General features: G+C 39.3%; 1 non-coding gene across 1 annotated transcript; it reads left to right on the top strand.

The window, feature by feature from the left end:
- The first annotated feature begins 11,302 nt into the window (after positions 1-11,302).
- Positions 11,303-11,410, top strand: LOC148562132 (small nucleolar RNA R71). The gene has a single exon (XR_015887577.1). It is a non-coding gene; the product is annotated as a small nucleolar RNA R71 (small nucleolar RNA).
- The last annotated feature ends 3,494 nt before the right edge of the window (positions 11,411-14,904 follow it).

The raw sequence follows: 14,904 nt of genomic DNA, 5'->3' as shown, positions 1-14,904 counted from the left end.
GTTTTTAGATCTAGTTTTACTCCTCCTCTAGGTTTTCTCTTTACACATTCATAGTTCTTAGGATTTTTATTTCTATTGCTTTTTGCATTGGGATATTGAGAAGAGTTATTACCTCATCAAGACTTCGTCATTCTAGTTCGTTTTCTTTACTTGGCTCTACTCTTCCATGTCCTTTAATTTACTCAATTTTACTATTGGATTATTTTAGAATTTATTAATACAAGAATTATTTTTATTTCTAATTGATTTCTTTGATTTTTATTTATCATGTCTTTCTTTAATTCCCTTTCCTATGTTATGAATTCTACATTCACAATGAGCGAGTAGTTCCCTAACTTGATGGGGAGTTGATTGAAAGGAACCCTTGAGTTGGAATGCTCAAAAGAAAAATTGTAATTGGGTTTATTGTTGGATTGCCCTCTAGTCACTGACACCAATCCCTTTCAATTGATGGGGTTGGAACTTGTGAATAGAAGTAGCATTCCAACTTGTTTGACTTTCCCTTACCTAGTAAGGGATAACTAAACAGGACAACCTACAATTATCAATTAATCTTGAGAGTACTTCAACAAGAATAGGGCTTCCAACTAATCTACTCCCAGTCAAGGATTTTATTTAAATTATTTAATTTCTCTAATTTAATTTCCTGTTTATTCAACTCAAATCCTTTTTGAAAACATCTGATTAATAAAATAGCACACCTTTCTGCAACTCGTTGGGAGACGACCTGGGATTCATACTCCCAGTATTTTAATTTTAATTTTTGTGACACCCTTCTAAATTGATAAGCGGATTTCTGGTTGGTTAAGAACTATACTTGCAACGCATATCTTATAACAATTCTTGACTCGCCAATTTTCGCCACGTCAATTTTTGGCGCCGTTGCCGGGGAGTTGCAATAGAGTGCTAAGTTATTGATTGGAATTTATTTATTTGCATTTTATTTTATTTTGCTACTATGGGATGCTTGTTTCTTTCGTTAGATGACGCGTTCACTTCCTGATCCAAGCTTGCCAGTATTCGATCCTGAGATTGAAAGAACTATTTCACGAATAAGGCAAGCTCGGCGCAGTTAGTCCTCTCAGAGGGCGGATCTGAAACGTCATTTGAGGAAGAAACCAGCCCCCGTTCTACTGATTCAATTGATTTACGTGTAGGTGACATGGCAGCACCTAGGAGAGTTACTATCCAGGAGGCTGGAGCCCCTGATTTTACAATGCAACCGTTTCAAGCGCATCACCCAGCGGTGGCTACAAACTTTGAAATAAAGACTGCACTGCTCAATTTGATGCCCAAGTTTCATGGCTTACTTGCTCAAGAGCCTATCAAGCACCTGAGAGATTTTCAAGCAGCCTGTTCTACTGTCAGGCGTGATGGTGCAGATAAAACTTCAATTTTGTTGAAAGCTTTCCCGTTTTCTCTTGAGGGAAAGGCAAGAGAGTGGTACTACACTCAACCCGCAGCAACTGTATCCGACTGGGATACACTTAGAAGAGAATTTTTGGAAAAGTTCTTTCCAGCTGAAGTTACTGATAAACTAAGGAAAGACATTTCCATGATTATTCAGGACGAATCCGAGACTCTCTATGAATACTGGGAGCGCTTCAGTAATCTTCTGGAAGCATGCCTCCACTATATGATTGACAAGATAGTGTTACTCGGTTACATCACACAAGGCATGAGGCCCCAAGATAAGACCACATTGGAAAGTGCTAGCAATGGGTCTATGAAAAAGTACAAAAATACTGATGAGGCATGGCAATTGATCAGCGACTTAGCTGAATCTACTCGGAATCACAGGCAGAAACAAGGCCATTCAAAAACCGTTGCAGAAGTATCCTCTAGCAGAGAGACTGCTGCTCTAACTCAGAGTATCTGTGAAATGACCAACTTGCTGAAGCAGATGCAATTGAATCAACAACAAGTTCAGCAAGCTCAACCTTCTCCACCACAGCAAAGCCAACAGTTAGTCCCACAGAGAGTTTGCGGAGTCTGTGCTGATTATAGCCATTATACTGATGAATGTCCGCAGCTCCAGCAGGAAGACAACACCGTGGCAGCCACTCATAACTTCTATGACCGCCCCAACCAAGGGCACAATCAAGGTGGCAATTACAGCCATGGATGGCAGGACAATTCTAACCAGAATTGGAGGGACAACAACAATAGAGGAGGCAGAGACAATCAGGGAAATCAGAGGTGAAATAATAACAAGAACTGGCAGCAGAACCAGAACCAGCCTTATAGAGCACCTCACCTGAGGCAATCCCAAGGACCACAGAATACCCAATAGTAGACCTCTCAAATTACTTATCCTTCTTCATCTTCTAATAACGACTTACTACAATCTATTGATCGGAGACAACAGACCATGGAAAATAACCTTTATGCTACACTAAATGGTCTGAACTCTACTTTGCAAGCTCTTGTCTCACAGATTGGATCAATGAATAACTCCAATAACCAGCCTTTGAGCTCCAGTGGAATTCCCTCTCAACCATTACCCAATCCAAAGGGTGGCATTAATGCTATCACCCTAAGGTCCAGAACCACACTGTAGGAGAGGAATCAGGAGGAGCCAAGCCCACCATAACACGCCTCAGCTGAAGAGGTAGTGGAAATAGAAGATGTTGAAGAGGAAGAGGACATACAGGACATGGCTGAAAAAGAAGAAATTCAACCACAGGAGGAAGCACCAAAGGGCGCAGACACTGCAGAAGACACCACTCCCATTCCATTTCCACAACTTGCAAGGAAGCCCAGGAAGCAGCTGGAACCTGATCCCAAAATGGTAGAGATATTCAAAAAGATTGAGGTAACTGTTCTTCTTTTTGATGTTATTCAACAAGTACCTAAATATACAAAATTTCTAAAAGATTTATGTATACATAAAGACAAAATTAATGAATTAGAAACTATTCCTTTAGGTAGTTCCATATCTGCTTTAATGGGAGGTTTACCTGAAAACTGTAGTGACCCAGGTCCATGTATGGTTAATTGTACTATTGGTGGTGTAGTATTTTCTGATTGCATGTGTGATTTAGGAGCATGTGTGAGTATAATGCCTTTGTCTATATATGATATTTTGAGGCTCCCTCCCTTAAAAAGGTCGGCAGCTCATTTTGTGTTAGCAGATAAAAGCATTATTACAGTGGCTGGAGTTGCTGAAGATGTATTAGTGGGCATTAAGGGGCTCACATTTCCCATTGATTTTTATATCCTGGAGATGCCCCAAAATGACTCAGAGAAGCCATCATTAATCCTACTCGGAAGACCATTCCTGAAGACCTCAAAGTTCAAATTAGATGCTTTTTCAGGAACATACTCTTTTGAAATAGATGGCCGAGTAGTAATCTTCAATCTGAATGGAGTTATGAAGCATCCTCCGGAGGATAATTCTATCCTCCAGTATGACATTATAGATGAAACTGTGGCAGAAGTTCACCAGGAGGAATTTGAAGAGAAGTACATAGGACAAGGTCCAAGTGTGGGGACATTCTCAGAGGACAATGACAGTGCTTTACCATTGTTACCAGCTCCATACAACCCAGAGCCTGACCATGATCAGAAGTTAGAATTAAAACCCCTTTCTCCACACCTCAAATATGCTTACCTTGAAGACGAGCAGAAGTTTCCAGTTATCATTGCAAGGGAATTCACTTCTCAACAGGAAGAGCAGTTACTTAGTGTGCTGAGGAGGCATAAGAAGGCAATTGGTTGGAGTTTGGCAGACATAGTAGGCATCAACCCTCAAGTCTGTGAGCATAGGATATTTTTAGAAGAGGGAGCAAGACCTGTCCGTCAACCCCAGAGAAGACTGAACCCCACTATCTTAGAGGTTGTCAAAAAGGAAGTGACCAGACTACTGGAGGCAGATATCATCTACCCCATTTCAGACAATGAATGGGTAAGCCCAGTACAAGTGGTGCCCAAGAAGTCTGGAGTCACTACAGTGAAGAATGAGCATGGAGACCTCATGGCAACCAGAGTTCAGAACGCCTGGAGGGTCTGCATTGACTACAGACGCCTCAACCAGGCCACTCGTAAAGATCACTATCCTCTTCCATTCATTGATTAAATGCTGGATCGCCTGTCAGGTAAATCACATTATTTTTTTTAGATGGTTACATAGGTTATTTCCAGATTCATATAGCTCCTGAGGATCAGGAAAAGACCACTTTTACATGTCCTTTTGGGACTTATGCTTACAAGAGAATGCCCTTTGGCTTGTGCAATGCACCAGCTACCTTCCAAAGGTGCATGATGAGTCTTTTCTCTGACCTTATTGAGGAATGTATGGAAGTTTTTATGGATGATTTTAGTGTATATGGCGATTCCTTTAGCCTTTGATTAGATGGATTATCTAGAGTATTAGATAGATGTGTCCGTACAAATCTTGTATTAAATTTTGAAAAATGTCACTTTATGGTAAAACAAGGTATTGTACTAGGACATGTTGTGTCTAATACTGGCATTTCTGTAGATCCAGCAAAGGTGGAAGTTATTTCTAGTTTACCTTACCCGGCTCTGTGAGGAAAGTCCATTCGTTCCTTGGCCATGCAGGTTTTTACAGGAGATTCATTAAGGACTTCAGTAAGGTAGCACTTCCCTTATCTAGACTACTGCAGAAGGATATTGAGTTCGAGTTCAGTGAGGATTGCAAACAAGCGTTTGATAAGCTGAAGACCGCCCTGACTCAAGCTCCAATTGTCAGAGGACCAGACTGGAGCCAGCCATTTGAAATAATGTGCGACGCCTCCAACCATGTAGTAGGAGCAGCACTGGCTCAGCGTGAAGGTAAGGACCCCTTTGTTATTGCTTATGCGTCTAAAACTTTAGATGCCACTCAGTCCAATTACACTACTACTGAGAAAGAGCTTCTTGCTATTGTTTTTGCTCTGGATAAATTCTGAGCCTATTTACTTGGTACGAAGGTAGTAGTGTACTCAGACCACGCAGCTCTAAAGTATCTATTAGCTAAAAAAGAGTCCAAACCGAGGCTTATACGTTGGATACTGCTATTACAAGAATTTGATTTGGAAATTAGGGATAGGAGTGGTAACCAGAATTTAGTGGCAGACCACTTGAGTCGCCTTGAGCACATTACAGATGACCCCACTCCTATAGCTGATAATTTCCCATTTGATAACCTGCAAGCAGTATCTGAGGTAGTCCCTTGGTATGCACCTGTAGCTAATTATCTAGTTAGCCACACCTTTCCTCCAAACTTTTCTAAGCATCAAAGAGACAAGCTGAAAAGTGAGTCTAAATATTATATATGGGATGATCCATATTTATGGAGATGTGGCGCTGACCAGGTAATTAGATGGTGTGTGCCTCAATCAGAATTCCAGTCCATCTTAGAGGCCTGTCACTCATCTGAGAGTGGAGGACATTTTGGCCCTCAAAGAACAGCTAGAAAAATCTTAGACTGTGGATTCTAGTAGCCTACTCTTTTTAGAGACGCTGTTGAATTTTGTAGATCTTGTTTTCCATGCCAAAAATTTGGTAATATATCCAAGAGGGATGAGATGTCTCAACAAATTTTTCTTTTCTGTGAAATTTTTGATGTTTGGGGCATTGACTTCATGGGTCCATTTCCAAATTCTAATGGTTATTTTTATTTATTGTTAGCTGTGGATTACGTTTCCAAATGGGTGGAAGCAATTCCTACCTGCACTGATGATGCTAACACTGTTGTTTCCTTTGTGAGAAACCACATTATTTGTCGCTTTGGATCACTGGTGCACGAAATTGTGATCTCCAGGCTCGAACAATCCCTGGTAATGGCTCCAAAGCTTGGTGCTCTGATCTTAATTCATAATTGTCACAACTTCGATACAACTAACCAGCAAGTGCACTGGGTCGTCCAAGTAATACCTTATGTGAGTAAGGGTCGAATCCCACGGAGATTGTTGGTATGAAGCAAGCTATGGTCACCTTGCAAATCTCAGTCAGGCGGATATATAATGATAATATGGTTTTCGAATAATAAATAATAGAATAGGGATAGAGATACTTATGTAAATCATTGGTAGGAATTTCAGATAAGCGAATAGAGATGCTTTCGTTCCTCTGAACCTCTGCTTTCCTGCTATCTTCATCCAGTCAGTCTTACTCCTTTCCATGGCTGGCTTTATGTGATACATCACCACTGTCAATGGCTACTTTCGGTCATCTCTCGGGAAAATGATCCAATGCCCTGTCACGGCACGGCTAATCGTCTGGAGGCATCACCCTTGCCAATGGCTTCATCTTATCCTCTCAGTGAATAATATGCTCACGCACCCTGTCACGGCACGGCTATTCATCTGTCGGTTCTCGATCATGCTGGAATAGGATTTACTATCCTTTTGCATCTGTCACTAACGCCCTGCAATCGCGAGTTAGGAGCTCGTCACAGTCATCCAATCATTGAATCCTACTTGGAATACCACAGACAAGGTTTAGACCTTCCGGATTCTCTTGAATGCCGCCATCATTCTAGCTTACACCACGAAGATTCTGGTTAGGAGATCTAAGAGATACTCATTCTAGCTTATTTCATGTAGAACAGAAGTGTTTGTCAGGAACGCGTTCATAAGGGAGAAGGATGATGAGCGTCACACATAATCATCACCTTCATCACGTTCTTGGGTCCGAATGGATATCTTAGAAGCGAAATAAGAAGAATTGAATAGAAAACAGTAGTACTTGCATTAATCCTTGAGGAACAGCAGAGCTCCACACCTTAATCTATGGAGTGTAGAAACTCTACCGTTGAAAATACATAAGTGAAGGTCCAGGCATGGCCGAGATGGCCAGCCCCCTAAAACGTGATCAAAGGATCATAAGGTAATCCAAAGATGCCTAATACAATAGTAAGAGGTCCTATTTATAATAAACTAGCTACTAGGGTTTACATGAGTAAGTATTTGATGTATAAATCCACTTCCGGGGCCCACTTGGTGTGTGTTTGGGCTGAGCTTAAGTGTTGCACGTGCAGAGGCCATTTGTGGAGTTGAACGCCAGTTTTTGTGCCAGTTTGGGCGTTCAACTCTGGTTTTGGATCCTTTTCTGGCGCTGGACGCCAGATTTGGGTAGAAAGCTGGCGTTGAACGCCAGTTTACGTCGTCAATTCTTGGCCAAAGTATGGACTATTATATATTGATGGAAAGCCCTGGATGTCTACTTTCCAACGCAGTTGGAAGCGCGCCATTTCGAGTTCTGTAGCTCCAGAAAATTCACTTGGAGTGCAGGGAGGTCAGAATCCAACAGCATCAGCAGTCCTTTTTCAACCTCTGAATCTAATTTCTGCTCAAGTCCCTCAATTTCAGCCAGAAAATACCTGAAATCACAGAAAAACACACAAACTCATAGTAAAGTCCAGAAATGTGAATTTAACACAAAATCTATTAAAAACATCCCTAAAAGTAACTAGATCCTACTAAAAACATACTAAAAAATAATGTCAAAAAGCGTATAAATTATCCGCTCATCACAACACCAAACTTAAATTGTTGCTTGTCCCCAAGCAACTGAAAATCAAAATAGGATAAAAAGAATAGAATATACTATAAATTCAAAACTATCAATGAAACAGAGCTTCAATCATATGAGCGGGACTTATAGCTTTTTGCCTCTTTAATAGTTTTGGCATCTCACTTTATCCATTGAGGTTCAGAATGATTGGCATCTATAGGAACTTCAGATTTCGAATAGTGTTATTGACTCTCTTAGTTCAGTATGATGATTCTTGAACACAGCTTCTTTATGAGTCTTGGCCGTGGCCCTAAGCATTTTGTTTTCCAGTATTACCACCGGATACATAAATGCCACAGACGCATAATTGGGTGAACCTTTTCAGATTGTGACTCAGCTTTGCTAAAGTCCCCAATTAGAGGTGTCCAGGGTTCTTAAGCACACTCTTTTTTTTTTTTGCTTTAGACCTTGACTTTAACCGCTCAGTCACAAGTTTTCACTTGACACCTACACGCCACAAGCACATGGTTAGGGATAGCTTGGTTTAGCCACTTAGACCAGGATTTTATTCCTTTAGGCCCTCCTATCCACTGATGCTCAAAGCCTTGGGATCCTTTTTAATTGCCCTTGCCTTTTGGTTTTAAGGGTTATTGGCTTTTTGCTCTTGCCTCTTGGTTTTAAGAGCTTTGGCTTTTTCTGCTTGCTTTTTCTTTTTCTTTCTATTTTTTTTCTGCAAGCTTTGTTCTTTGCTGCTTTTTCTTGCTTCAAGAATCATTTTTATGATTTTTCAGATTATCAAATAACATGTCTCCTAGTCATCATTCTTTCAAGAGCCAACATATTTAACATTCTTAAACAACAACTTCAAAAGACATATGCACTGTTCAAGCATTCATTCAGAAAACAAGAAGCATTGTCACCACATCAATATAATTAAACTAAGTTCAAGGATAAATTCGAAACTCATGTACTTCTTGTTCTTTTGAATTAAAACATTTTTCATTTAAGAGAGGTGATGGATTCATAGGACATTCATAACTTTAAGACATAGTTACTAACTACTAATGATCATGTAATGAAGACACAAACATAGATAAGCACATAACATAGAAAACAAAAAACAGAAGAATTAAGAACAAGGAATGAATCCACCTTAGTGATGGTGGCGTTTCCTTCTTGAGGAACCAATGATGTCCTTGAGCTCTTCTATGTCTCTTCCTTGTCTTTGTTGCTCCTCCCTCATTGCTTTTTGATCTTCTCTTATTTCATGAAGCATGATGGAGTTCTCTTGATGTTCCATCCTTAGTTGCTTCCAATAATTGTGTGGAAGAAAATGTATCCCCTGAGGTATCTCAGGGATCTCTTGATTTGCAGTCAAATGTTCTACCACTGAGCTATAGACCCTTGATGGAAGCTTTTGTCTTCCCTTTCCTCTTTCTAGAGGTTTCTCTGGCCTTAGGTGCCATCAATGGTTATGGAAAAAAACAAAAAAGCTATGCTTTTACCACACCAAACTTAGAATGTTGCTCGCCCTCGAGCAAAAGAAGAAAGAATAGAAGAAGAAGAGGATATGGAGGAGATGGATGGCTGTGTGTATTCGGCCATATGGGTGGGATTGGGTGGGGAAGAGATGTTGAATTTTTGAAGGTAAGTAGGTGTATGGGTGTGAGTGGTAAATGGAAGACAGAAGGGATGAGTGTTTATTGGGAATAGAGGATGATTGAGAAGAGAGAAGAGAGTGAGTGAAGGTAGGTGGGGATCCTGTGGGGTCCACAGATCTTGAGGTGTCAAGGCATTTACATCCCTGCACCAATTTAGGCATGCAAAATGCCCTTGCACACAACTCTGGGCGTTCAGCGCCAGGTTGGTGCCCATTTTGGGCGTTCAACGCCCCTTTGCTGCCATTTCTGGCGTTGAACGCCAGAACCATGCTTGTTCTGGGCGTTCAGTGCCAGGATGCTCCCATTCTGGGTGTTCGGCGCCAAAACTATGCTCTGTTCTGGCGTTTGAATGCCAGACAGATGCTCCTCCAGGGTGTGATTTTTCTTCTGCTGTTTTTGATTTCGTTTTTGATTTTTTTGTTTATTTTGTGACTCCACATGATCATGAACCTAAGAAAACATGAAAAACAATAAAAATAAGAATTAGATAAACATTGGGTTGCCTCCCAACAAGCGCTTCTTTAATGTCAATAGCTTGACAGTGGGCTCTCATGGAGCCTCACAGATGTGCAGAGCTTTGTTGAGACTCTCCAACACCAAACTTAGAGTTTGACTGTGGGGGCTCTGATTGACTCTGCTTGGAGAGAAGCTTTTTCTGCTTCCTCTCTATAGTTGTAGAGGGAGATCCTTGAGTTTTAAACACAAGGGAGTCCTCATTCCATTGAAGGACTATTTCACCTCTGTCAACATCTATCACAGCTCTTGTTGTGGCCAGGAAAGGTCTTCCTAGGATGATGGATTCATCCTCTTCCTTTCCAGTATCCAGGACTATGAAATCAGTAGGTATGTAAAGGCCCTCAACCTTTACTAATACATCTTCTACTTGTCTATAAGCCTGTTTTCTTGAGCTGTCTGCCATCTCTAGTGAGATTTTAGCAGCTTGCACCCCATAGATTCCCAGTTTCTCTATTACAGAGAGGGGCATGAGGTTTATTCCTGAACCAAGGTCACACAGAGCCTTAAAGATCATGGTGCCTTATGGTACAGGGTATTATGAACTTTCCAGGATCCTGTCTCTTCTGAGGCAATGTCAGTTGATCCAGATCACTTAGTTCATTGATGAACAAGGGAGGTTCAACTTCCCAAGTATCAATGCCAAATAACTTGGCATTCAGCTTCATGATTGCACCAAGAAACTTGGCAGTTTACTCTTCAGTGACATCCTCATTCTCTTCAGAAGAGGAATACTCATCAGAGCTCATGAAGGGCATAAGGAGGTTCAATGGAATCTCTATGGTCTCTAGATGAGCCTCAGAGTCCTTTGGTTCCTCAGAGGGAAGCTCCTTATTGATCACTGGACGTCCTAGGAGGTCTTCCTCCTTGGGATTCACGTCCTCTCCTCTCCTCACAGGTTCGGCCATGGCGCTTATGTCAATGGCCTTGCACTCTCCTTTTGGGTTCTCTTCTGTATTGCTTGGGAGAGTACTAGGAGGGATTTCAGTGATCCTTTTACTCAGCTGGTCCACTTGTGCTTCCAGATTTCTAATGGAAGACCTCGTTTCATTCATGAAACTCACAGTGGCCTTGGATAGATCAGAGACTAGATTTGCTAAATTAGAAGCATTTTGTTCAGAGTTCTCTATCTGTTGCTGAGTGGATGATGGAAAAGGTTTATTATTGTTAAACCTGTTTCTTCCACCATTATTAAAGCCTTGTTGAGGCTTTTGATCCTTCCATGAGAAATTTGGATGATTTCTCCATGATGAGTTATAGGTGTTTCCATAAGGTTCACCTAAGTAATTCACCTCTGCTATTGCAGGGTTCTCAGGATCATAAGCTTCTTCTGCATAAGAAGCCTCTTGAGTACTGTTGGATGCGGCTTGCATTCCATGCAGACTCTGAGAGATCATATTGACTTGCTAAGTCAATATTTTATTCTAAGCCAATATGGCATTCAGAGTATCAACTTCAAGAAATCCCTTCTTTATAGGCGTCCCATTACTCACAGGATTCCTTTCAGAAGTGTACATGAACTGGTTATTAGCAACCATATCAATGAGTTCTTGAGCTTCTGCAGGCGTTTTCTTTAGGTGAATGGATCCACCTGCAGAAGTGTCCAGTGACATCTTTGATAGCTCAGATAAACCATCATAGAATATATCCAGGATGGTCCATTCTGAAAGCATGTCAGAAGGACACTTTTTGGTCAACTGTTTGTATCCTTCCCAAGCTTCATAGAGGGATTCACCTTCTTTCTGTCTGAAGGTTTGAACATCAGCTCTAAGCTTGCTCAGCTTTTGAGGAGGAAAGTACTTGGCTAAGAAAGCCGTGACCAGCTTATCCCAAGAGTTCAGGCTGTCTTTGGGTTGAGAATCCAACCATAATCTAGCTCTGTCTCTTATAGCAAAAGGGAAAAGCATGAGCCTGTAGACTTCAGGATCTACTCCATTAGTCTTAACAGTATCACATATCTGCAAGAATTCAGTTAAGAACTGAAAAGGATCTTCAGATGGAAGTCCATGAAACTTGCAGTTCTGCTGCATCAGAGAAACTAATTGAGGTTTCAGCTCAAAATTGTTTGCTCCAATGGCAGGAATGGAGATGCTTCTTCCATGTAAATTGGAATTAGGTGCAGTAAAGTCACCAAGCATCTTCCTTACATTATTATTATTTTCGGCTGCCATCTCCTTTTCCTGTTCGAAAATTTCTGAAAGGTTATCTCTGGATTGTTGTATTTTAGCTTCTCTTAATTTTCTCTTCAGAGTCCTTTCAGGTTCTGGATCTGCTTCCACAAGAATGTTCTTATCCTTGCTCCTGCTCATAATGACAAAGAAAAGGGCACAGAAAAATAATAATAATAATAGAGATCCTTTATACCACAGTATAGGGATCCCTGTGTGAGTAGAAGAAGAGGGGGAGACAAAGAATGTAATATAATGGAAGAAACACAACTGTGAGGATGGCAGAGATGTGAGATGATATGTTAGGATATGAATGAATAAATAGAATAAGATGGGGGAGGGATAATTTTCGAAAATTATTTTGAAAAAGAGTTAGTGATTTTCGAAAATGGTTTTTGAAAATTGTTAGTATTTTTTCGAAATTTTTTTTTAAATTAAAAATAAAAATAATTAGTTAATTAAAAAGAAATTTTTGAAAAATAGGGAAGATATTTTCGAAAATTAGAGAGAGAGAGTTAGTTAGGTAGTTTTGAAAAAGTTAAGAAACAAACAAAAAGTTAGTTAGTTAGTTGAAACAGATTTTGAAAAGATAAGAAGTTAGGAAGTTAGAAAAGATATTTTGAAAATATATTTTTGAAAAAGATAAGATAAGAAGATATTTTTGAAAAGATATGATTGAAATTAGTTTTGAAAAAGATTTGATTTTTAAAATCACAATTAATGACTTGATTTATAAGAAATCACAAGATATGATTCTAGAACTTAAAGTTTGAATCTTTCTTAACAAGCAAGTAACAAACTTCAAATTTTTGAATCAAAACATTAATTGATTATGTTATTTTCGAAAATTTGATATAAAAATAAGAAAAAGATTTTTGAAAAATATTTTTTTAATTTTCGAAAATAACTAAGAATTTTGAAAAAGATTTGATTTTTGAAAAAGATTTTGAAAAAGATAAGATTTTCAAATTGAAAATTTGATTTGACTCATAAGGAACAACTTTGATTTTTAAAAATTTTTGAAAAAGTCAACTCAATTTTCGAATTTGATGAGAGAAAAAGGGAAAGATATTTTTTTTTTATTTTTGAATTTTTATGATGAGAGAGAAAAACAAGAAAAATGATGCAATGCATGAAATTTTTAGATCAAAACAATGAATGCATGCAAGAATGCTATGAATGTCAAGATGAACACCAAGAACACTACGAATGTCATGATGAATATCAAGAACATATTTTTGAAAAATTTTTAATGCAAAGAAAACATACAAGACACCAAACTTAGAATTCTTTAATGCTTAGACACTAAGAATTCAAGAATGCATATGATAAACATGAAAAGAAACAAAACAAAAAATCATCAAGATCAAACAAGAAGACTTACCAAGAACAACTTGAAGATCATGAAGAACACTATGAATGCATGAAATTTTCGAAAAAATGCAAGATGCATATGCAAGTGACACCAAACTTATGATATGACTCAAGACTCAAACAAGAAACAGAAAAATATTTTTGATTTTTATGATTTTCTAAATTTTTTTTTTGGATTTTTTTTATTTTATATTTTTCGAAAAATTCTTTTGAAAAAGAAAAAAAAGGATTCCAAAATTTTTAATATGAATTCCAGGAATCTTATGCTCTAAAGCTCCAATCAAAGGGTCAGGCATGGCTTAATAGCCAGCCAAGCTTTAGTATGTAACTCAGACATGACACGCCTGACATTCCTTACATTCAACAGCCAATTGGCTAAGAAAGATAAAGAAGCTCTTCTCTTGAGTATAAGAATTGAGACATGGCTTTACAGCCAGCCAGGCTTCAACATGCTTCATGAAACACTAGAATTCATTCTTAAAAATTCTGAAGCCATAGAATAATTTATTTTTGAAAACATTTTTAATTAAATTTTTTTTTTCGAAAACAAAGGAGAAAATTTTGAAAGATTTTTGAAAAATTTTTGAAAACAAAACAAAAAGAAAATTACCTAATCTGAGCAACAAGATAAACCGTCAGTTGTCCAAACTCGAACAATCCCCGGCAACGGCGCCAAAAACTTGGTGCACAAAATTGTGATCTCCAGGCTCGAACAATCCCTGGTAATGGCTCCAAAGCTTGGTGCTCTGATCTTAATTCATAATTGTCACAACTTCGATACAACTAACCAGCAAGTGCACTGGGTCGTCCAAGTAATACCTTATGTGAGTAAGGGTCGAATCCCACGGAGATTGTTGGTATGAAGCAAGCTATGGTCACCTTGCAAATCTCAGTCAGGCGGATATATAATGATAATATGGTTTTCGAATAATAAATAATAGAATAGGGATAGAGATACTTATGTAAATCATTGGTAGGAATTTCAGATAAGCGAATAGAGATGCTTTCGTTCCTCTGAACCTCTGCTTTCCTGCTATCTTCATCCAGTCAGTCTTACTCCTTTCCATGGCTGGCTTTATGTGATACATCACCACTGTCAATGGCTACTTTCGGTCATCTCTCGGGAAAATGATCCAATGCCCTGTCACGGCACGGCTAATCGTCTGGAGGCATCACCCTTGCCAATGGCTTCATCTTATCCTCTCAGTGAATAATATGCTCACGCACCCTGTCACGGCACGGCTATTCATCTGTCGGTTCTCGATCATGCTGGAATAGGATTTACTATCCTTTTGCATCTGTCACTAACGCCCTGCAATCGCGAGTTAGGAGCTCGTCACAGTCATCCAATCATTGAATCCTACTTGGAATACCACAGACAAGGTTTAGACCTTCCGGATTCTCTTGAATGCCGCCATCATTCTAGCTTACACCACGAAGATTCTGGTTAGGAGATCTAAGAGATACTCATTCTAGCTTATTTCATGTAGAACAGAAGTGTTTGTCAGGAACGCGTTCATAAGGGAGAAGGATGATGAGCGTCACACATAATCATCACCTTCATCACGTTCTTGGGTCCGAATGGATATCTTAGAAGCGAAATAAGAAGAATTGAATAGAAAACAGTAGTACTTGCATTAATCCTTGAGGAACAGCAGAGCTCCACACCTTAATCTATGGAGTGTAGAAACTCTACCGTTGAAAATACATAAGTGAAGGTCCAGGCA

The sequence above is a fragment of the Arachis ipaensis genome, chromosome B6 (assembly GCF_059453495.1).
Source record: "Arachis ipaensis isolate K30076 ecotype BB chromosome B6, ASM5945349v1, whole genome shotgun sequence".
Lineage (NCBI taxonomy): Eukaryota > Viridiplantae > Streptophyta > Magnoliopsida > Fabales > Fabaceae > Arachis > Arachis ipaensis.
This window is presented reverse-complemented; position numbering and strand designations above follow the sequence as displayed.